The 23785-nt window shown below is 39.1% G+C and overlaps 2 long non-coding RNA genes and 2 pseudogenes across 3 annotated transcripts; 3 read left to right on the top strand and 1 right to left on the bottom strand.

The window, feature by feature from the left end:
* Positions 1-342: 342 nt before the first annotated feature.
* On the bottom strand, positions 343-2204 carry LOC148739933 (uncharacterized). Its single transcript, XR_015996366.1, has 2 exons — positions 1696-2204; positions 343-942 (listed from the first exon to the last, which is right to left on the bottom strand). It is a non-coding gene; the product is annotated as an uncharacterized LOC148739933 (long non-coding RNA).
* Positions 2205-4240: 2036 nt separating this feature from the next.
* Positions 4241-5041, top strand: LOC148739932 (uncharacterized; annotated as a pseudogene).
* A 12235-nt stretch (positions 5042-17276) lies between these two features.
* LOC148739931 (uncharacterized) lies at positions 17277-18105 on the top strand. The gene is made up of 2 exons (XR_015996087.1): positions 17277-17348; positions 17783-18105. It is a non-coding gene; the product is annotated as an uncharacterized LOC148739931 (long non-coding RNA).
* A 1538-nt stretch (positions 18106-19643) lies between these two features.
* On the top strand, positions 19644-22576 carry LOC148739930 (uncharacterized; annotated as a pseudogene). Its single transcript, XR_015996340.1, has 5 exons — positions 19644-19921; positions 20204-20309; positions 20667-20893; positions 21374-21670; positions 22007-22576. The product of XR_015996340.1 is annotated as an uncharacterized LOC148739930 (transcript).
* The last annotated feature ends 1209 nt before the right edge of the window (positions 22577-23785 follow it).

Raw genomic sequence — 23785 nt, 5'->3', positions numbered from 1 at the left:
GTTATTATTATTTCCATCATGAATTATTAGAGATGCTTGGAAAAAAATGATCTATAGATCCCTCCAACTCATTATTCTTTCAGTTAAGTGAATTAAGACTTTGTGAACAGTTACTGCTTTATTCTGTCATTCCTGATGACCATAGAAATGGTGAAAGTCCACAGATATTATCCCTTTAAGAGTTTCTCCAGGTGTTTTTTTTTCCTCTGAATTTGGTTACAACAGAATGAAGGGCATCAGAGTATAGTGCGCCCAGCTAGACATGAATTGCATTAATATTACAGGGTCATTTTGCTGTATTCAGGGTTTAATCTTAGCCTTCTACAGACAAGTTTGTTCCTCTAAATGCAAAACACATTTTATCGTTTTTTAAAACAAACTTACAAAAACTGCCAAGAAACAGCTACTAAATTTATGGAAACATGACGAACAAGTCAACTAGACTGTGTACTACACATCATTGAAATCAAAGTATCACTTTAGGAACATAAAATCACAAGATCAGTTTCCCATTTTTAGTGCCTGAGAAAAGATCAGGCAACCAGATTACTTCAAATTCTCTGGTTGCTCGTCCATCTCAATTTCCAACAACCATTTTAGTTTACTGGGTGAGAATCGTGCTTGATTTCTTGCCCCATGCTCTTTAATTGGCCGCCTGTAAAGCTTGTTGAGAGTTTAACAGCTACTACTTGCAGCAACCTCCATATTCCCCCGATAGCTTTTCTTAACTCTAATGGTACAGAACTTTGATGACTCAGACCAGAAATAACATCATTCACTCTACCATCCCTGTAATAAAAAACTTTGGATTTTTCTCTCCATACAGGGGGCCGCAAATGTATTTTTACCCTCGCACGTTTATAAAAGCATTCGGCATGCCTGCTAACAAAGCTTGGATGTATGTTTCAGGAACTTAGTATCTTTCAACTCGACACCATTTGCCTGAAACCAAAATAATAATTACGAAAGTTAAGAGATTATTTACTTCTGGAGTGAAATGTACTTAACTGATTTGCCCTTTCAAACATAAACCTGAGTTATCAGGTTTTGTCAATCACAAAATTACACGCCGGGTTATTAGTATTCCTTGGGGACCTTCCTATATTATCATAAATATCTGAGACAAGCAGGTCATTTAGGTAGGTAATCTATGTTAAAAACCGCGCTGTACAGCACTTAGAATTATTTTCCTCACTCATTTTTCTCACACTGCAACTTTGCGTACTACGCAATTATTACTACGCAGTCATATCTGGTGTCCAATTGGGAGAAGAGCTTATTATTTTTGTTTTAGAGGTGAATTGCGATTTCTTGTATGTCCCTTATTTCGTCGAAGAAAAGCTCGAACAAATACTGAAAGTAATGAGTAAGTCACTATGAACAACTAGTGCAAAGTGACAGCACTATCGAGCCAAACTAAGAACTGTTCTTTAATGATTTTTAACATGAACCACCAATTCTTACTATTTTTAATTTCTGCGTTTTAATAGACTTTGACATGTTCTTGAGAAGATATTAAATCGGTTAGCGCTGTTGTTCCCTTCTAAATTATTTTGGTGGAAGCGCCTCAGAAGACACTGGTTTAACTAAAACCATGTTGGGCGACGTTACATTTTGACTGCACAACCCGCAATTAAATTTAATTTTAACAGCTATTCGAGTGTGTGAAGAACGGAAAAGAGCAAAATTACATACCATCGGCCTTTCGATGCACGGACGAATTAAAACTTTTTACAATTCCACTTATCCATTGCTTGTAACTGATAGACCTTGTCCTTATTCTTGCGGGAGGCCGTACGATTTGTTGTCCATTGTAGAACTTGGCAAACTTAGCGCACTCTGCCTCGAGCGCAACAATGTGATCTTTCGATTCTCTATCTCACTAGCGGAGTTGTTGTGTTGAACATGGACGAATAATACATCGCAGCGTGTCTTGTAGATAGCTAGAGATGCCATGCATGTTTAGGATAAGCGCTGAATATGGACGAGCGTTAAAGCCGCCACTGAAAAAGCACAATCGACCGTTTTTCATTGTAAGGATCAGGTCTTTCACACAGCTGTCAGAATTAAAGAGAGGAAGAACGTCGATCTCGCTCACCTAAGTAGCGAAGTACACCACGAGCGGCGACGATGATCAAACACCTGGAAGATCACCGTGGTGTCCCTCTACTCTTTGGTATCATAACCAAGAGCAAGCCCTTTCGACTTGTCACTAAGTTTTACGGTTTATAAAACAAAGGCCCCGCTCTACACAAAGCCTTAAAGAATGAAACACTAGCAAAGCTTACTTAGCTTGGAATTATAAAAATTTCCTTTCTTAAAAATCGAAGATTTTCATGGTTTCCGTAACTTCGTATTTTTCCAAATTTCCTCTTTTACATGTTATGCTGTTTTGCATTTTCTTCAACGTATAATTTAGTTCAGCGTCGATCATTTATCATCCTTAGAAGAAAATATTCTGATATTTACGTTTAACTATAAAATTGCTTTGGCTTACATTGTGCGCATAAAAGGAGCGTTAAATTAAACGAGTTGATTCCACGCGAGGGTTTTACCTGGAAAAATGCCTGCACACGAGAGACACCGACATTACCGCGTGTCCCTTTCTGGAAAACATTCGTGTTATGACAAGAAAGGTCAGCTTAAGGGTTTTGAGTTACCCAAACTATGCAATTTTGACGCCGAAAAGTGCCAAAAAGTAATTACAGAAACTTCATCCGCAACACCTTGAACGTGCTGTGGGCGCGAACTGAGATCTTCTCTTACAGTTAATAATTGCCAGGTGAAACTCAGATCCGGCTTAGCCTAATTTGCATAAATTTTTTTGGTGGGCAAAGCTCGTCATGAATCCCTCTCATGCTATAGTAAAACTACCTCCCTCTTTAAGGCCTTATTCCCACAGGAATCCCTCTCATGCTATCGTAGAACTACCTCCCTCTTTAAGGCCTTATTCCCAAAGAAATCCCTTTCATGCTATTGTAGGCATCAAGTCAATCAGGATAACCCCTGGATAATTTACGATTTACGATGACCGATAGTCGATACATGGCAATTCTTCATGCACACAATGTTTCACACGGGATTGGCTATATTCTCTAAGATCTAAAAGAACGGTTGTGATTTTGTGTTCTTCAGAGGAACTGGCTCAAGAATAAGGCTTACATGTGGGATTTAGTCACTTGATTTGATCCTCTATAAGAACTAGCAACACGCTTGTCTTATGAAACGATACAAATTTAACCCTCAGCGTCTAGTATAACTACAAAATGGAGAATGAGGGATTTTCAACACACACAAACCCGAAAACGTGAAAGATGTGAAAAACATCAAATTTTTCAGTCCAGTTTAGTTTGTCTGCCGACGGTACTTTTCTAAATTTAATTAGTTAAACAATTGACCACCAATTGATGTAACTATCTTGAAGCCTGGGATACACAACACATTTTGTATGAAGACTGTAGACAAGGAATGAATTCGTGGATCATCTAGCGCTAAATTTGAACTATACAACAATTTTAAGACAAGAGATATTTGATAGAAACCGACATTTCGGTGCATCTTGCGCCATTGTCAAGGTTACATGATTAATGAAAAAATGCGGTTTGGGAAGAAGCTAAGTTAAGTGCATCTTGTACCATTGTCAAGGTTACATAATTGATGATAAAATGCGTTTTGTGAAGAGGCTAAGTTGAAGGAAATTTGCATAAAATACCGCCAAGCTAATTACATGAATAATTTAGCGCGAAGAGAAATCGACTGTACATTCAATGCTGGTTTAAGATCTTGAATACACAGCATTTCATTGACAAGGCAGTCAAACTTATTCGTGCAATTCTTGATTAAATTGAAGCGCTCTTGACAAATGCACCCTTAGACGAGACAATTGACATCTTGGCACGCAAAGCTTTCGAGAACAACTTGTTCAACGACACTTTATGATCTAAACTTGACCAGTAGTGACCTCGTTGATCTTCTACACGTTGCTACAAAGGGGCAGCTGTTTCAGTTGGACGGAGCCCTATACGAACAGACCGATGGAGTAGCTATGGGGTCTCCCCTTGGACCCCTTTTGGCTAATGTATTCATGTGCGCTATTGAAGGGTCCCTAAGAAATAAAACAAAACTCCCAGAATTTTACCGCCGCTAAGTAGATGGCACTCTAGTCAGGATGCCAGATCGGGCAGTAGCTATAGAATTTTTGGATACCCTGAACCACGCCCATAGCGCCTTTAGCTTCACTATGGAGTTGGAAAAAAATGGGATGCTCCCTTTCCTTGGGGTGCAGCTTTTGAATTGCGCGCCATGTGTCAAAAAAAAGGTTTACTTTCAGCCGACAAACACCGGGCTAATTCTGCACTATCATAAACATGTGGACAGCCGCTACAAGTATGGTTTGCTCGTCACCATTCTTGATCGCGTGCACCGGCTTTCGTCATCTTGGGCGCATTTCTCAGAAGAGTGTGAACGTTTGAGAGAAGTTTTCCGTAAGCTGAGGTATCCGATTCACCTTATTGATTCCGTTAACGACAGGTTTATTACCTCGAGAGTCGCAGTGGACCATCCTAAACGGCATACCGATGACGCTATCCGGATTTTTATCCCCTATAAAGATCAAGATGTTGCAGTCTGCCAAACGAAAACTTAGAGATCTTAGCAACAAGGTGCAAAAGACGATTCAACCCGTGTTTATTAGCCGCAAGCTTAAACAAGATCTAAGCCTGCGTGAGCCCAAGCCTAACATTATAACCCAGCGATGCGTTGTTTATTTATTCAAGTGTGCGATGCAGGTTATGTTGGGTACACAAAGGGCCACCTTCACACGCGCGTTGAGGGACACCGTCAAAAGGCATCATCTATTTACAAGCATTATTCCAAAGAACATAACACTGCTGTTGCGAACAATTTCATAGAGCGCTTCAAGGTAATCAAGTATTGTACGAACAAGTCTGACTGCCTTGTTAATGAAATACTGTGTATTCAAGATCTTAAACCAGCATTGAATGTACAGTCAGATTCTCTTTGTGCTAAAGTGTTCATGTAATTAGCCCGGCACTCTTTTATGCAAATTCGCCTTAACTTAGCCTCTTCACAAACCGCATTTTTTCATTAATCATAATGGTGCAAGATGTACCGAAGCGTCGGTATTCCCGACACTTATATTTCTTGTCTGATGTAATTCCAAATCGTTTCTTAAAACAATCATTCGATACCAAAGTAAGTAGGTGAGTACGCCAGTCACGAGAAGCACTAAATGAGGCAATTGCTGGTGCTGCTCTAACCGTATGTATCAGAAAGTGGTAAAAGATCTGGCGGTAATGGATTATTAGGCTGATAAGAACGATCTTTGATGCAAGATACGGTCAGGTGTCGCGTGCTCATTATCATAATTATGCTATTTTCAGCCCTCAATCTTCCTTTAGTGTCCAAGTGTATTAAAGGCACTGAAATACTTTGCATTGAGGTTCCATAGAAGTATTGACACAACGAATTCATAGTTATTTATTAGTTGCTTTCTCTATATATTTCCTTATGTATGGTTTTGACAGTGAAGAGACTACGCGTTTAGATGTCATTCTTATCGTAACTGTTGCATTCAGCATGTAATTTACACGTTTCTGACAATTTCTTAATAGATATCTAAACAACAACAAGCTGAAGGACTTGCCCCAAGGCATCTTCAGCGATTATACCCAGCTGGAATGGCTGTAAGCCAAGACTCTTTTATCAATCTAATAATTAACCAAAAAATCTATCTTCGACAATTTTTTAATGATCTTTGATAGGAATGTGAAGTAGTCCTCTCCAAGTAATCTACTATAGCAATATCTAGCCTTTTTAACTTCCAAAAGTCATGATCCACTCCCCCCAACCTTTACATGATCACCTTAAATATACCTAAATTGATTACTAGTCGGGTAGTCTGATCATCCGGGTGAGGGTAGTCCTGAGAAGGTCTGCTATAACACGATGACCTCCGCTGGAGTAATTGAAACGTTGGGCACTGGTTCCGAAAACAATCCTTCGTAGAGCTATTCTTACCTGGACAAACAAAGTGTACGGTAATATCTTTTTACACGAACTTGGTGAGGTGGAGCGAAATTACAACGGGCAAAACTTCCAGTTACCTCGACTGTATCACCAATGATGCTTTGGTGTCACTGCGCGTGAAAGAGGAAACAAATTTCTGGGATCAGCCTTAATTTTACCGCAAGAAAATTCGAACCCTCCCTCCCCTTCCCTCCTCCTTGGATATTAACCTAATACCCTTCCTTGCTTCAAGCTCTGAGTTTAAATAGAGCTCCCCAATAAGAGAATTGTTACACAGTCTCCAAAGATAAAAAGCCTTAACCTACAGTCAGTCCTGATTAAGCACAAAATAGTTTAGATTTATAGCTAGCTTAAGATTTAAAAAGTTGGACCGTGACGCATGTTTCATGACGTCACGTAGACAACACTCATACAGGAAAATTTTTAATTGCAGATGTTTTTTGTGCTAGTATGCACGCGTATGCCCGTCTATCGCATCCTATTTAAGTTGAGATTTTTAACACTTAGTAGTCATCCATTTGGAAGAATATGTTTTGCAACCACGTGCACCAGAATAAGTTATATATTTATCTCGGCATCTTACCCTCCCCCTCCATGATATCATCGTCACCTGGCTTATGATGAGGACCACGTTCAATGACAGTGTGTAAGGTCAAGCCCTATGTATTGCGGCAATGAGTAATGGGAGAAGGGAGAAAAGGCAAGTGTAAAGCATTCGCCTGCTTTTCAGCGCTTTACACATACACACACAAAAACAAGTCTCAATTGTTTTTGTCCCAGATTAAAGTTCGTAATCCTATCTTAGCTCTCGATATATGACGTACGACATTTTCGAGCAAACACAGTTCCTGCACTATCTTGAAAAGCACAATTGAATAAATAGCCCTTTATATTATTTTTGTTAGGTTGTTAAACAATAACCAGTTGAAGAAATTACCATCAGGCATTTTCAGTAACAATACCCAGCTGTGGGGGCTGTAAGTTCAGAGTCTGTTTTATTTGTGTAAGGAACGCGTCAAATCCATCGCGCATTTGTAAGACTATCAGCAAATATGAGCAGGAGCGTCTTAGGTCCAAATGAAATCAGCCGCGAAGTAGGAATGTTCTGTTACGTGGACAGGGAATTTATTCTTCCCCAGCAAGTACAATGGTGGAAGCAATAGGAGGGAGGGGGGTGAGGAGAGAGAGGAAGTGAAGTTAGGTCCCATGCCCTCTCTGGACACCATGCTTCTGCGCGATCCCTGTCCTCACTTCTGCTGAACACCACATGCCATTCTCATATATTTAACAATTATACCACGAGCGCGCGTTGAATATGAGATGATAGATAGCCAACGAGGCGCGTAGCGTCGAGTTGGCTATAATCATCTCATATCCAACAAGCGCGAGTGGAATAATTGTTTTATTAAAACGTTGAATTAAATTATTAAATTTTTTTTAAATTTCTAGCTCCCTTTTAATTTTAAGCTGACACATACGCTTACCATATTTGTAGATTATGGCATATTGGCTGATATACCATAATGGCTAAGCCAATAAAAAGTCTTGAATTGCATTATCCAATGATATAGTTTTTAATAATTAACAATTATTCCACTCTCGCTTGTTGGATATGAGATGATTGATAGCCAACGAGGCGCTACGCGCCTCGTTGGCTATAGTCATCTCATATCCAACAAGCGAGAGTGAAATAATTGTTTTATTAAAGAAAACGCCCCCAAGAATCTTCTCGACCTTATTTTGTGAAAAGAAACCGGATTTAACAATGTACAGAAATTAGATTATGGTATATTGGCTCATATACCATAATGGCTGAGCTAATAAAAAGTCTTGAATTGCATTATCCAATGATCTAGTTTTTAATAAATATATATATATGTATATAGGAAAAATATTGTAGTACACGAGAACGGACAACTTCGAGCTAAGAAAGACATATACTCAAATAAAAATTCTAAGAAAGTTTAATAAAAACGTTTCGGTCCGAGACCTTCATCAGTTCATCAGTGCATGTTCGGGAGTTTGTCATATCGGAATAAGTGACCATAGCATGGTGTATGTATATAGAAAACTTGCCCTGAATGGGATGTCTAACGGACATAATTCTATTACATACAGAAATTTCCGAAATTTCGATCGCCAAAAGTTTCGTTATGATATTCTATCTCAATGTTGGGATAATGTATACGAGTCTTCCAACCCAAACGTGATGTGGCAGCAATGGAAATGTACATTTCTGGCTATCGCTGACAAACATGCCCCACTGAAAACGATGCGCGTTCGTTCACGGAGTTCTCCGTGGATTACCTCTGAGTTGAAAGACCTTATGCACAATAGAGACATATTAAAAATAAAAGCTAGCAAGACAAATGATCCTAACGATTGGGCATTATTTAAGAAACAAAGAAATATAGTCAATAAGCAAATACGCTCAGCTAAGCAAGCTTATTACCAAAATAGTTTTAATAAGCAAACCAGCGACTCCCGAAAGACCTGGCAGACTATAAACGAGTTAACTTCTCGAAAATCTGGGAAAACGCCAGTGGCGTCACTAAAAGTGAACGGATTAACGATAACTAATCCGTTGGAGCTATCAAACGAATTCAATAACCACTTTGCTAATATTGGTCCAAAACTTGCCAGTGAGATAAATTGTGATAGTGGTAGCTATCAAAGATATCTTACCGCAACAGATAAACGGTTTAAGCTCCAACCCACCAATCCAACTAAAGTATTTTCACTTTTAAATAAACTAGACAAGTCAAAGGCAACAGGCCTTGACCAAATATCTGCTAGGTTTATCAGGGAATGTGCTGATCTCATTTGTGTGCCGATATGTGATATTTTCAATCAATCTATTAGCCAAGGGACGTTCCCAGACGACTGGAAATATGCAAGGATTACCCCTCTTTATAAACAGGGTGACCGCGGTGATGCTAACAATTACCGCCCAATATCGGTGATTCCAATAATGGCGAAGGTGTTTGAAAGGATAGTTTATGAACAGTTATATGCCTATTTGGAAGAGCACGATATTTTATGTCAAAACCAATCAGGGTTTCGTGCTAATCATTCAACTGTAACAGCTTTGTTGGAAGCGACAGATTCTTGGGCATATAATATTGATAACGAGAAAATCAATGGAGTCATTTTTCTAGATTTGAAAAAAGCTTTTGACACTGTTGATCATCAGATCCTTCTATCGAAACTAAACTGTTATGGTATACATGGAAAATCTTTCAGATGGTTTCAGTCATATTTGGAAAACCGAACACAAAAATGCTCTGTCAACGGGTCGCTATCCAGTAGCTACTCGTTGACTTGCGGCGTCCCACAAGGGACCATCCTCGGTCCATTATTGTTCTTATTATATATCAACGATCTTCCAAATTGCTTATCAAATTGTAAACCGAGAATGTATGCCGATGACACGCACCTCACATATGCGGGAAGCAATCTTGAGAACGTTCAGTTTTGTCTAAATGAAGACCTAGAAAACGTCTTCAACTGGCTACAAGCGAACAAACTCACGTTGAACATGACTAAAACCGAATTCATGCTAATAGGGTCGAGGCAGAGACTGAATACTCTCACAGCTTCTCCAACAATTAGAATGAACAATACTCAAGTGAGCCAGGTTTCAGCTACAAAATCGCTTGGTGTAATAATAGACGATAAACTCGATTGGCATAGTCACATCGAAAAACTAACGAAAAAGATCGCCTCTGGTATCGGGGCCCTAAAGCGAATTAGGCACCTGATCCCAGCATCAACCTTACATCTCATCTACCAAGCTTTAGTAAAACCTCACTTTGATTACTGTGACATTGTTTGGGGTAGCTGTGGGAAAACGCTACGAGACAAACTGCAGAAATTGCAGAATAGAGCAGCCCGTGTGTTGACATTCTCTAACTATGATGCTGATGCAACTGAGCTACTCGAGTTTTTAAGGTGGAAAAATCTTGCACGCCAGCAGGAAATCCATAAAGCCACCATGATGTTTAGATGTCTGCACGGGCTAGCTCCAAGGTATCTATATTCAAAGTTTACGTGGCGTGACTCTGCTTATGACCTCAGGGACTTTGAAAATAAGCTTAATGTTCCACTACCGCGCACTAATTATTACAGAAAAAGCTTTAGCTACAATGGCGCCAGATTATGGAACAGTTTACCACGCGATATAAGGAACATAGAGTCTCTGGGGTTATTTAAACGTAAGATCAATGACATTTTTAAAGTCTAACGCACGGCATTCACGGAAAACAGCTTTAGTGTTATAGTATGTAGTTTTAATTCTAAATATCTTAGCGTATGTGATATGTATTTTTATAGGCTGATGAATTGATCGTGTCTAAATAAAGATTACAATACAATACAATCAGTCTCGGACCGAAACGTTTTTATTAAACTTTCTTAGACCTTTTATTTGAGTATATGTCTTTCTTAGCTCGAAGTTGTCCGTCCTCGTGTACTACAATATTTTTCCTATTATTCATCGAGGTTTGGACTGTGAATCCTTTTGGATCCTTCTGGTGCGGCGTCACTGTTGGCTCGAGGCCTTTTAACTTGTTATAGATATATCTTTAAATTTTGCCCGCCATGGACGTTATCAAAGAATACTCGTAGAGGAAATTTGTCAATGACACTTTAATGGACCAGGATTTAGTTTCGCAGTTTGTTTTAAACTCTACTTGTACAATACTACTCTCCAAAATCTAGCCTTTTACAATTTTCCCCACGTTAGACTTCCTTGGTCAAAAACCGTCAAAGTTTATTTTGAAAAGAAAATGTGGTAAAAACCAAAGAAAGTAATCCATACTATGAAGTGATATTACATAGCATTGATCTATAAACTCCACACAACAAATCGAAACAGGGTCAGGTCAATAAACAGTGAGGCAGTTCTCAATTTAACTATTTTTTATCTTTGCGGTATGGAAGTCAAAAGTACTTGCTCGTAACAGTAACGGTGTTCAACTGGCAAAAAAAGGGTATCAAAATGCTATGAATTCTTCAGCTAGTTCAGTACGACTCAGCCATTTGTTCATATTTGGTAAAGGGTTGAAAAGGCTACTCGAAATCAATACGAAAACTACTTTAGAAGAAGCGAACTCAGATTTTATATGCGCGTAATGTTGCTGAGGGGACGGATTACAAAGCCGATAAAAACAGAAGTAAACATTGTTTGTAATAAACCATAAGATAAAAGATACATATTCTATGTTACACAAACGAAAAACTGTGTAATGAAAAATTACAATAATATACTATGGCCAAAATTAAATGATGTAATTATAACCGGTTGTGTTGAAAAATTAGTCTATTTACAAATGTGTTCATGAATCGTTCTGTGTTAACTATTGGGCGGAGGCAAACCTTGCGACGTAAATTATATTGCTGGGGTTTAGGCTTCGGCAGAATTTCATTTAAAGGATGATGGCTTATATTAGGGCCCTAGCTCCACTAAATAACTTCGTATCCTGCATAAGCATGATATCCTTGACATTCACTGGAACTGAAATATAACGCCGCTTGCAACATCTGTTTAAACGGTTCTGAAATTTGTTTAAATCCCGTTCATACGTACCGTACATTAAAAGGCCATAAGTTAAATTAGGTAATACTATTGTCTTAAAAAGGAGATCTACTTCATTCTGGTCATATTGTTCCTTTTTCAAAGTTCTTAATATATGGAGGCACTTATTAGCCTTAACTAGTTTGACCAGTTAGCATGAGAACCAAACTTACAATCACTCTGAAGCGTGACTCCGAGTTAGCATAACTCATTATATTCTGGAATGTAATTGACTCGAGTATAGGTGTCCTTGTTCGATTTTTTTCTAATTACAAGCTCTTTGCATTTACTAGGATTACATGACATACGGTTATCTCGCGACCAATTTAAAAGCACGTCCAATAAGGCTATAGAGGTGTCAGTATTGCCTAGTACCAGTGCAACAATTGTCGAATCACCAGCATATTTGAATAACGCAGGGAAGCCATCATATGTAATTTCAAGATCGTCAAAAAATACAGAGATGGGGGCCACTAACACTATCTTGTGTAGTACCCTTATTGATGGTTTTCCACTTGGAGTGATATTTACCGAAAAAGTGCGTTGCTGTCCACCTGATAAGAAACTGTGATACCAATTAACAAGATATGGAGATACATGTAATTTTTTAAACCTGGTGGACAAGAGATTTCACCGCACAGATTTACAGTTATTATCATCTACGTATTTGCAAATCTGGTGCTGAATAGCTAGGAGCGCAGATGTGCAATTCCCACCCTCTCTATACGCGAAGTATGCGGATCGTTCTCTACATAACTATGTTTAGGCGGTTGATAGATTCCACATGCAAGAAATGTATGTTTCGTAAGGAGGCAGATAGTTATGCAAATTACTGTTTAAAGCCTTGAGAGATAAACATCCAAAAAAGATAGGTTCTTCTTGACATAAACAGCCACGCCGCCCTAGTTCGTCATATCAAGTCCTGACCAGTTCCTATCCTTCCTTGTAACTACTATTAACTTATCACAGACGGTAAAGTGATCCTGTCAGCAGAAGGGACCACAAACAGATCCGATCGCTATGGCTCTTTACACTGTTAGCATCTAGACTTTAATCGCAGGTCTAAAGAAGGGGTCCATGGTAAAGCGGTCCTAGCGCATCCTATTTAGGTTGAAATTTTTAACACTTAGTAGTCACCCATTTGGAAGAATATGTTTTGCAATCACGTGCACCAGAATAAGTTATATATTTGTCTCGGCATCTTACCCTCCCCCTCCCTGATATCATCATCGCCTGGCATATGATGAGGACCACGTTCAACTACAGTGTGTAATGGAAGCGTTCCAAAATATTTTGCGTTTTTCCAAAATAGCATTTTCCAACAAAAATGGGCTTTTCAAGGGTAATTGAGAGCTAGTTTCCGAAAAAAATTGCTTTTTTCTATCGACCTAGTAAAATTAAGGCACAAACGTCGTAGCATTTTTGTGAAAACACACGGAATCCATGATTTTTTGAAGAGGGATTTTTATTGCAAAACTTACGGATACTGAAATACTGGCTTGGAAAAAAAATGCAAAGTTTGGGTTTCATTGTGGACTGTTAAGTCTACACGAATTATACTGACAAAATTTCTCCTTATTTCAGTGACAAAAAAAAAATCCCTTAATTGTATACATATAAGTCGGATGGACAATCATAGGAGCTTCTGTATCCTTTATTTTATTAGAAATGTTTCTGAAGGAAGAAAAACGCAACTATTCAGAGGCATGTCTGCCACTGTTACAACAAAGACGGTAGAAAATGAGATTACACAACCTACTTAACAGGATAACTAGGCATTGCATTAAAAAAAAAATAATCACAAATAATGTATTTCTCAAATTACTTTGTCAAAATGTTCCAAGCTGCAAAAATTCTGCAGCCCCAGATGTCCCATGCTGCAGAAATTCCAGTCCCAGATGCCCCATGCCGCAGAAATTTTGCAGCCTAAAATACCCTACGATGCAGAAATTCTGCAGCCCTAGATGTCCCATGTTGCAGAAATTCTGCAGTCCCAGATGCCCCACGCCGCAGAAATTCTGCAGCCTGAAATACCCTTCGCTACAGAAATTCTGCAGCCCAAGATGTTCCATGCAGCAGAAACTCTGCTGCTCAAGATGTTCAATGCTGCAAAAATTCTGCAGCCCAAGATGTTCCATGCTGCAGAAACTCAGTCAATTGTGCAAAAGAAAAGACTACACTGAGTGTTAAGTTGGGGAACCCCACAGTATTGTATAGCATAGTGGTGGATTTTACAAAGATAATTATTCAATTTTTCACCCTAAAAATTCCAGGTCTTTTTCATTGGCCCCCTTTTTCTTATTGTTTTCAAGTTAACTAATGAAATTTTGTGTATAGAGTGGGACTATGAACCCTTCCCAAGATGGCAGCCACAAAATTAAGGGGTCCATTCAAAATATTTCCAAATTTGAATATCATAAATTGTCACTATTTTATGCTTAAATACTGTGGAGATTCCCAACTTTTAATTTAACAGCTTCACAGGAGGGTAGAAACCCTTGTCTGTAAGCTTGCTAGTTCGTATTCTGATTCAGTGCTTAGCCACACTGCATTTCGGCCTTCCTTTAAGGCTGCCACCGTAGCATTCCTGTTTTGCTGCAAACATCCACTAGTGTCCCCCTCCCTTGACAGCCTCTTCACAAGCCAAGTGTAGGCTCCAACAGGTAGTCGTTCCATACTGCTACACTGTGAGGCCACAAGTTCTACAAATATTAAATTTTTGTTGTTTGTAACAGAGCAATGTCTCGGGATTATTTGCCTTGACGCTGACCAGTGTCCCATCACAAATGTGTTTAGACAGTCCTTCAAATATGGCCCTAAAACACAAAATGCATCAGCGTAATGAGTATAATGTTTCTGTGCCTTCAAGTATTAAGAGCCACTGACCACAAATATCGAGAATCCGCTGACAGTTGCAAAGTTTCTTAATTCGTTTTATTTTTTCTAAAGGACCCTTTTAATTAACCTTTTTTGAAAATGATATCAAAAAGTTCTATCGCTTTTTTTCTCCCAAAAATCGAAAAGATCGAAATACGCCTAAATGGCTGTTGTCCCCCCATTAAAGCTATGAAAAAGTATGCAACTTCGTACACTACAGAGTGATGCAATCCTGCTTTTAAATTTTGTGCGCTAGCAGATGGTTTGTTCATCTCTTGAAAAATATTAGTTTCTTGTCATTTTGTTACGTTTAAATCTGAATAGTGACCCGTTGAAATAAAGTACTTCGCTTCTCTTTTGCGGAGGTAAAATAAAGGTCAACTTCAGCGGCTTATGAACAGGTCTGCAACATATACTTACAAATCATAATGTACATCAACTTAAAGCTTTATCCTTGTATTTTAATTCTCTATCTTGGCCCACCATAAGCGGCGCGTCTAGTTTTACAAGAGTTTGGGCTATTTTGTCAAAAATGCAATGCGAACAGCTGTCCCGACCCATTTGAAGGCCATTAAATGGTCTTGTATGATATATTTACAATCATCTTAAAGCTTTGTCCTTATAGTTCAATTCCTCTAAATTTCTTTCTTGGCCCCCCATAGGTGGCACATCCAGCTTTAAAAGAGTTTGGGCTAAAAAATGATAACAAATGTAACGCTATCCGTTGAACGACTGTCACGCAAGAGTTCAAGGCCAATCTTTCAACTTAGCCAGGAATGTACCAAATACATAACCTCTTGCGCGACAGCCGTTCAACGGGTCGCATTGCATTTTTTGTCATTTTAGCCCGAACTCTTTTCAAGCTGGACGCGCCGCCTATGGCGGGCCAAGAGAGAAACTAAGAGGACTTAAACTACAAGGATAAAGCTTAAAGAGAATATATATTTTGATTTGTAACTATATGATACAAGACCTTTTTAAAGGCCTTTAAATGGGTCGTGACAGCTGTTCAGTGGTTCGCATTACATTTTCGACAAAGTAGCCCAAATTCTTGAAAACTGGAAGTGCCGCTTATAGTGGGCCAAGATAGAGAATTGGAGGAATTAAAATACAGGGATAAAGCTTTACGATGATGTACATTATGATTTGTAAATATAAATGGCAGACCTGTTCATAGGTTTATTTTACCTCCGCAAAAGAGCTGTGATGTACTTCATTTCAACGGGTTACTATTCAGACTTAAACGTAACAAAATAATATTTTCTAAGAGATAAAAGGACCATCTGTTAGTACACAAAATTGAGAAGCGGAATTGCATTGCGCTGTAGCATATGAAATTGCCAAAGTTGCTTAATTTTTCATTGCCTTACGGGGAGGACAACGGCCATTTAAGGGTATTTCAAACTTTTCAAATTTTTGGAGAAAAAAAAGTGCAATAGAACTTTTTGATATAATTTTCGACAAAGGTTCATCAAAAGCGTCCTTTAGAAAAAATAAAACGAATTACGAAATTTTGCAACGGTCGGCGGATTCTCAATATTTATGGTCAGTGGCTCTTAATAACTAAGCTGTTCCTATTATTATACAAAACTGTGTATATTGATCTTATCCCAGTAAATAACATAGAAGATTGACGATGTTTAAGATAATATGATGATCTTGTCAAAAAAATTCATGGTGTTAAAATTCACTAGGTCTTAATGGGTTGCAGCAAATCATGACCCATGACTATCCTGTGAATATGTAAAAAGATTCATTGACCATGAACATTTTCCCTGAATTTTCAGGGGGTTCTTGGGAATATGCAAGCACCATGAGAATTCCTTGGAAACAACATTAATTTGGAATGAAAAAGTCTCCACTTTACTTGCACCAAAGACTATACCAAACCATTTACTGCATAGTGTATATATAGCTGTATGCTGGCAATACAATAAAACTCTTGTGTGCTAAAATTCAAATGTAAGCTGTCAAGCAGCATTTTCATGTTATACTGTTTGTTTTTGTTGATTCTGCAAATTGAAATTCAAAGATTTCTACTCAATTTTGACTTAACACTCTTGGGAGTGAAGGGCTTAATTACAATTCAAGAATTTATTTTTTGAATTAAAATCTTGCTGTAACTGTAAGAATAAATTGTAATGAAGTTATCCTCAACTGCAGACTAAGCAGCTGTTCATCTTCTTTTTGCTGAGCTCGCAGCTTGTCAAACGTGACTAAAATAATCCTGAAACCTTCAGCTTATTGATAGATTTATTTCATTGTAAAGGGTCAGCTTAAGAAATTATGGCATGCAAGTGACCGAATGGATTCTCAGTTTTGGTCACGTACCGAATATCGCAATTTGAACTCACCACAAACTTTCAAAATCATACCTTTATAAATGACCGCTCGACCCTTGTACCGGCCAGTCGATATGTGAACTGTTGTCCCTTCTTTTATCTCCACGGGGCCAACGACTTGCTTTTCATTTATACCACTCACGATGTTCTCGTTTTCCAATTGAACAACGGTAAACCCCATCTTTAGAGATGCTATGTTAAGCAAAACAGTCGAGAAAAGAAATAGCTTCACATACGAGCGATCAGCCGGTGAAAAGTACATTCAAAGAGGAGCGCGATATGGAGTTAAATAGAGAGCTTAAGCATCGGACGTTTTTGATTCACGGACGTCAACCGGAAGTTTAAATATGAGCTTCGCAATCAGTACGCATGTGCAGACGTTTTTGACGTGAGGTTGCAGACGTGAAAGTGGGATGTTTGCCGTGCCTGTTGTTTTGCTTTGTTTCAGGACTGTCTCAGTACAAGACTGACATCATGTCTTCATTTTCAATCGTCAAATCAAACCCGTAAGTACATTGTAGGTTTCATAAGAAAGTAGTTTTTTATCTGCACTTAAACAATAACTTTTAAAAATGGGACAAAATGTGCCTAACTTCGTGTTTGGCACAAGTTTCCGCAGGTTCTGTTACTTGGTTTTGTTTGATCGTGAATTCTTTTTTGTTTGTCGCCATTCTTTTAGTTATCCTACGAGCAGAGGTTTTTTTCCAGAACAGGAAAAATACTTATATAATAGCAAGTTATCTTGCCATGTGTTTGTTTTTGTTATTAGTTGTTTTCTTTTTGTCGAGAGGTTTATGTCGTTGCCGTATTTCACGTTCAAGAAAGTGCATTAATTTCCCCGCCATTAAGCTTTTTATTTTTAGTGCTGAAATGTGATCGACTATTTTATACAGCTACTACCTACAGTAACACTCGCTTCTATCTTTTTTCTTTTATGTAGTGGGCCTATGGAATGGTCTGAACAGCACGACGTAGCACTAATGAAAGAAGTCAGAGTGCAGAATCCGTTTAAAGCAAAGAAGAAAACGAGCAACCAAGCGCAAATATGGCTGTCGATCGCAGAGGCGCTAAGTGGATTACAAGATCCGTTATTCAAGGATTCAATGACAAAAGGATCAGTGCAAGATCGTTACGTTTTGTAGTGCAGCCCCTTTATTCGATATAGCATCCGTGTAGGTGTTGAAGTCACGTGGATTCAGTAGATCATGATTCCACTGACACAGTTTGTGACCATGTATATCGTAAATATAATTCATCACCGTATTTGATATCATGCTAAGTTCAGGAACCGGTCGGCCGAATCGTGCGAGCATGTCGCTATATCGGCAAAGAAACGACATTAGCCTGAGCAAAATACATAGCCCCTCTAACTCGTCGGCAGTGGTTCTCTGATTACAGTGGAAGGTGTCCGGTAGTCGAAGCGCATCAGCCAGCAGTGGAAGGTCCTTTTTTTCAACTCTAAACTCGGACTTGCACTCAGGTTCCTCGATACTCCCGATACTAAACCTCGCGTATTTTTCGTACGAAAACTCAGGGTTTTTTGACGAATTCTCTTTCAGTAATAGCAACAGTTCCTCATCTGACACCAGTCCTTGGTCATGAGCGATTAAAAGTGATTTTCTCACATCCTTTAAATACGGCATGTTGCAAATTACGGCCACATTTCCTTTGTAAACAATGACCAAAAACGTGACAACTGTGATCAGCTGTCACGTTCGTGGTGACGCAGGTGTCCAGCTTAAGTAAAAAATTTCGCGCCTAAAACGCCGTTGTCGATCCAGTCTCCCCCGGTATTCTGACGTCCGTGACATCAAAAACGTCTGATGCTTAAGCTCTCTATTTTTTCTTTCCGATCACGGGCATGATCACGTGGATACTTTGGGAATTGTCATGGGCTTGTAAAGAGAATCCGCTGGCTTGCCTTATTGCAGTCTCAAGAGAAGCACGCGAAATTTTGCTGATCTCTCTGATCTGTACCCTGCGTTTGGACGATGGATTAATCTTGGATCCATGTTTTGAAGATGATATAAATAATTATGTGAACGCAATCTATGTAGAAATAATCAAGAAGAGTCGAACGTACTACAAATGAACGGTTTGTGGCCAAAAGTTGTCAAGGAAACAAAGAATTGAAACCCCGACTCGAGTTGTGTTCACGGCAAAGGTGAGAAATAGAGAAGCCAATCACAACTTTGAATGTGACCGCAAACGTGTTTTACCCTCATTATTACAAAAGATGGATTGATTTGCACTTAGTGTTTTATAGTTTTGGCGCCAGAGCGTTGTCCCAGGGAGTCAGGGGACCAACCCCTCTTTTTATTTAAAGTCGCGAAAAATCCAATATTCAAAATAATGGTCAGCCAGAGATCACGAAAAGATCTAAAAGATGTATGGAATGGGCTACGAATTGTAAGCTAAAATTTCGTTAAACACTCAAATGTTATTCAATATTCAAAAAAATCTTTATTTGTTTTTTAGTTTGACTTGCTTCCTCTGGCAACCAGAACAAAAATAAACGGCCACCATACATCAGGAACCTTCAAAGCTACAGTAACGCTTCAAAACGAAAGCGCGAATCATGGATACCATCTTAGGAAGTATGAGAGAAACCAAGGTGATCACAGTGTACCAGAACCGAAATGAACAAAGTTTGACCGTAACAAGCGTTAAGCAACACGTTTCAATATGGCCATCTCGCGCCCGATTCCTTAGTCTTTCCCTTCCAGTGAAGTAGCATTGGTGCCAATAGAGTCAAGTGCGTCTCATAACGAACAAACATTTGTAGAAGAGAAGAAAGCGACTATGGTGAGTTGGAATTCTAGCCTACAAGTGGATGTGCATATTCCGAAGCGTTTCCATGTTTATGATTATGTTTGTATTTCGCTCATTTGGCTATTATCAATTTCCCCATGACTCCAATCTGACCATGACAGTTCTTTTGGATGTTCTTGTGAGATGGGCTGCAGACTATGACCTAACTCCTGTATTATATCTACAGTTTGACAACTGTGTTAGAGAAAACAAGAACCAGTTCATGTTTGCTCCACTAGCACTTCTTGTTGAAGAAAGGATTTTTGAGGTTTGTGGAGCTTAGAACTTCCTACATTGCACAGAGTAGACTCTTGAACTCTTTCATGATAATCTTATTTTTTAAAAGTGCTGTAATAATCTAAGTTCCTTGCTAGCAGAGTTCACTTTTTTCTTTGTGGTTTTTAGATGGGTAAATGGATAAAATAATAACTTTTTTTAAGTGACGTTAAATCTAAAGCAGCCTTAATTTACAAAGCAATAACACAAAGAGTTGATCAATCAACAAAGTTAGTAATGTAGTAATAACTGTGGTTTTGTTTGTGAACTACAGATCAGAGTAAACTTTCTCCCAGTGGGTCATACTCATGAGGATACTGATGCTTTTTTCAGTGTTTATTGGAAGCACTTGGATAAGCTGGATGTTTATACAGTTCCAGGTAATAAATAATGACAAGAGATATCATAAAATTACATGTAGGTTAGTGCTTTTGTTAATTATTATTTTATTATTGCAGTCTTGATGTGCCAGTGTTTCAGGTTAAATGCAGCCGTAGTTAAGCAGAGAAAAAACATTGGGCCTGATGCCACTCATTTATATTCATTTATATTTGCCTTGATAAAGGAATGAGAATTTAAGAGGGGCATCAATCTGTCAGCACACTCTTATTTCAAAAGTAGAGGGTGTGTGAGACAGGGAGGGCATATAGAGAGAAACTTACAAGTTATACTGTGCATGTGTTAGCAGTGCAATGAAATTCTAAATTTCATCGACTTGAATTCTCCCCTGTGTACAGAATTACTCAAGGCACTGGAAGATTGCATGAAGCATCCCACTCCCGAGCCGTTTATGCTGCAGATTGTCCATGACATAAAGTCATGGATTTCAGATCATGCAGAGGAACTACATGAGCACACTGTTCCAAAGTGCTTTAAATTTAAGTTAAAAGATGAAGGGAAAGCTACAATGCACTACAGAAACTGGAGCCATGAGTGGTGGCAAGAGCCAATTGTAATCCTCAAGGTGTGCACATCATTTTTTGTGTCCTTCCACTCTTTCCTTCTCTTCACTGTTGTTGGGACCAAAGAGCCAATTGTAATCCTCAAGGTGTGCACATCATTTTTTGTGTCCTTCCACTCTTTCCTTCTCTTCACTGTTGTTGGGACCAAAAAGTCTGTCTAGAGCTTCAAACTTTTGACTAAAATTGATTTGAGAAATTGAACTGGATTAGAGAGGAAAACTGAAATTTGCAGTTTGAATGCTGTGTATTTACGTAGCATGCAAAACAATATAAAATGACCAGTAAACTTGTGTGCTATGTGAAGGAAATTCTTTGTTGAAATTATTTTTGCACTTGTTTGGATAAGGAGACTGTAAAACCTATAACCATGCGGCAATCACCAGACTACTTTGATGCTTTCAGTTGTGATGTTTCTGTTATGCCAGTATCTAAGCATTTATCTTGTTTGCTAATTTTTTTTCTTTTCGCATTTGATTGAACAGAGCATGCCTTATGGAAAGCCTAATATTGTAATTCCTTCCCTGGCCAAATTGGATTTGGAGGCATTAAAGAGAGATATACTTAACAAGTATCAACAGAATATGCCTCAAGCAGCATCAGATTGTTAGAGAAGTTGGCTGGAAAATGTTGAGAGAAAAATAGCAGCAGTGCCTGATCATTATAATTGCCTAGTGGATACACTGAAAACTGCTGGAAGAACTGCACCACCACCTTCGGCTGCCCAAATCCCAAATGATCTCTTAGAGCTTAGGGAAGGAGAAATCCAGCCTACCCAAGAAGTGAGTACATGATGAGAACTGGAATAAGATTAAATATTGCTCCCAGAGCTATGGGAAAAGGCAGGGTCTGAAATTGCGCTTTCCTGGTCACCAGTGCGACTAAAAACTTTGCACTGGTGACCAGAGTTTCACAATTGGTCACCAGCGAGCGATTGACTATTTCATGCCATGATAATTATACAAACAATAACTTTGATTTTCAGCCAAATCAACTTTTTATGTACATATATGATTGTGTTATCAACACTAGCAATGTTGAAAGTATTTGATAATATCATGTGTAAGAAGATGCTTTGCAATAGTATCATTTATGCTTTTGATATTTAAACTTTTCAGATTTACACTGGCTGATATAGAAATCCCAGAGAATGGGAAGCACCAGTGGAGATGGTGGATGATGATTTTCTTACCTCTCTGGAAGTTGGCTGCTTTGTGGCCTTGTATTTTAGCAACGATGAAAAGGAGCCAGTGATAGGAAAAGGAGCCAGTGATAGGAAATTTCCATTGAGGATAACTATTTTGAAGTGCACTATTGGAAAGGAACATATCTAGGGAGGTGGTCTCCTCAGCACATACCCCGCAGAAGAGCACAACCATGTGTGGAAAGGCTGGGTAAAACATGTATTGTTTGCAGCTCTTTCCAGCTCACTGAGGACAGCAAACTTATGCCATCGACGAGAAATTTTCTAAAAGATCGTTATAATGCACTAAAAAACTCAAGATCATGAATAATGCATCAGCATTGTCTTGTTCATTCTAGTTTGACTAAATTGTCTTTAAATAATGTACATGCAAATATGTTTAACTGTTTCAAACAATTTTGTGTAGACAAGGGAAACCTAAAAGCACTACCTTGTCCTTGCCTCTGGACTCCAAGACAGTACATATAGTAGAAGTATTTTTTGTGTGAATACCATTATTAGTTTGTAAATAGCTTTACACATTTGTTAGAGAATTCTTAGATGGCTTAATAAGACATAACTATTGAAGTCATCCAAGAAGTTGTGATTTTGGGAGTGTAAAGGAATATTCAGTCAATCTGCAATGTATGACCATTTTGTGAGGGCCTCGGAATTTCTGCAACATACCATCATTTCAGGTGGCCTAAGATTTCTTCAGTTTCAATATTTGAGGGGGTTGCAGAATTTCTGCGGCATGCAGTCACAAATAGGGCTGCAGAATTTCTGTGGCATGCAGTCACAACTGGGGCTGTAGAATTTCTGTGGCATGTGGTTACGAAGGGGGGGCTGCATAATTTCTGCAGCATGCAGTCACAAATGGGACTGCAGAATTTCTGTGGCATGTAGTCTCAAAGGGAGGCTGCAGAAGTTCTGCGGCATGCGGTCACAAAGGGGGCTGCAGAATTTCTGCGGCATGCGGTCACAAAGGGGGCTCCAGAATTTCTGTGGCATGTGGTCACAAAGGGGGGCTGCAGAATTTCTGCGGCATGCAGTCACATAGGGGGCTTCAGAATTTCTGTGGCATGTGGTCACAAAGGGGGGCTGCAGAATTTTTGCAGCATGCGGTCACAAAGGGGGCTGCAGAATTTTCTGTGGCATGTAATCACAAATGAGACTGCAGAATTTCTTCAGCATGCGGTCACAAAGGGGGCTTCAGAACTTCTGTGGCATGTGGTAACAAAGAGGGGCTGCAGAATTTCTGCAGCATGCGGTCACAAATGAGGCTGCAGAATTTTCTGTTGCATGTGGTCACAAATGAGACTGCAGAATTTCTGTGGCATGTGGTCACAAAGGGGGCTGCAGAATTTCTGCAGCATGCGGTCACAAAGGGGGCTTCAGAATTTCTGTGGCATGTGGTCACAAAAGGGGGCTGCAGAATTTCCGAGGCATGTGGTCACAAAAGGGGGCTGCAGAATTTTCTGTAGCATGTGGTCACAAATGAGACTGCAGAATTTCTGCGGCATGCGGTCACAAAGGGGGCTTCAGAATTTCTGTGGCATGTGGTCACAAATGAGGCTGCAGAATTTCTGCGGGATGTGGTTACAAAAAGGGGCTGCGGAATTTCTGCGGCATGCGGTCACAAAGGAGGGCTGCAGAATTTCTGTGGCATGTGGTCACAAAGGGGGCTGCAGAATTTCTGCGGCAGGTGGTCACA

This window comes from Stylophora pistillata, chromosome 2, assembly GCF_964205215.1.
Source record: "Stylophora pistillata chromosome 2, jaStyPist1.2, whole genome shotgun sequence".
Classification (NCBI taxonomy): Eukaryota; Metazoa; Cnidaria; class Anthozoa; order Scleractinia; family Pocilloporidae; genus Stylophora; species Stylophora pistillata.
The sequence above is the reverse complement of the archived record's forward strand: the minus strand, read 5'-3'. Positions and strand labels throughout refer to the sequence as shown.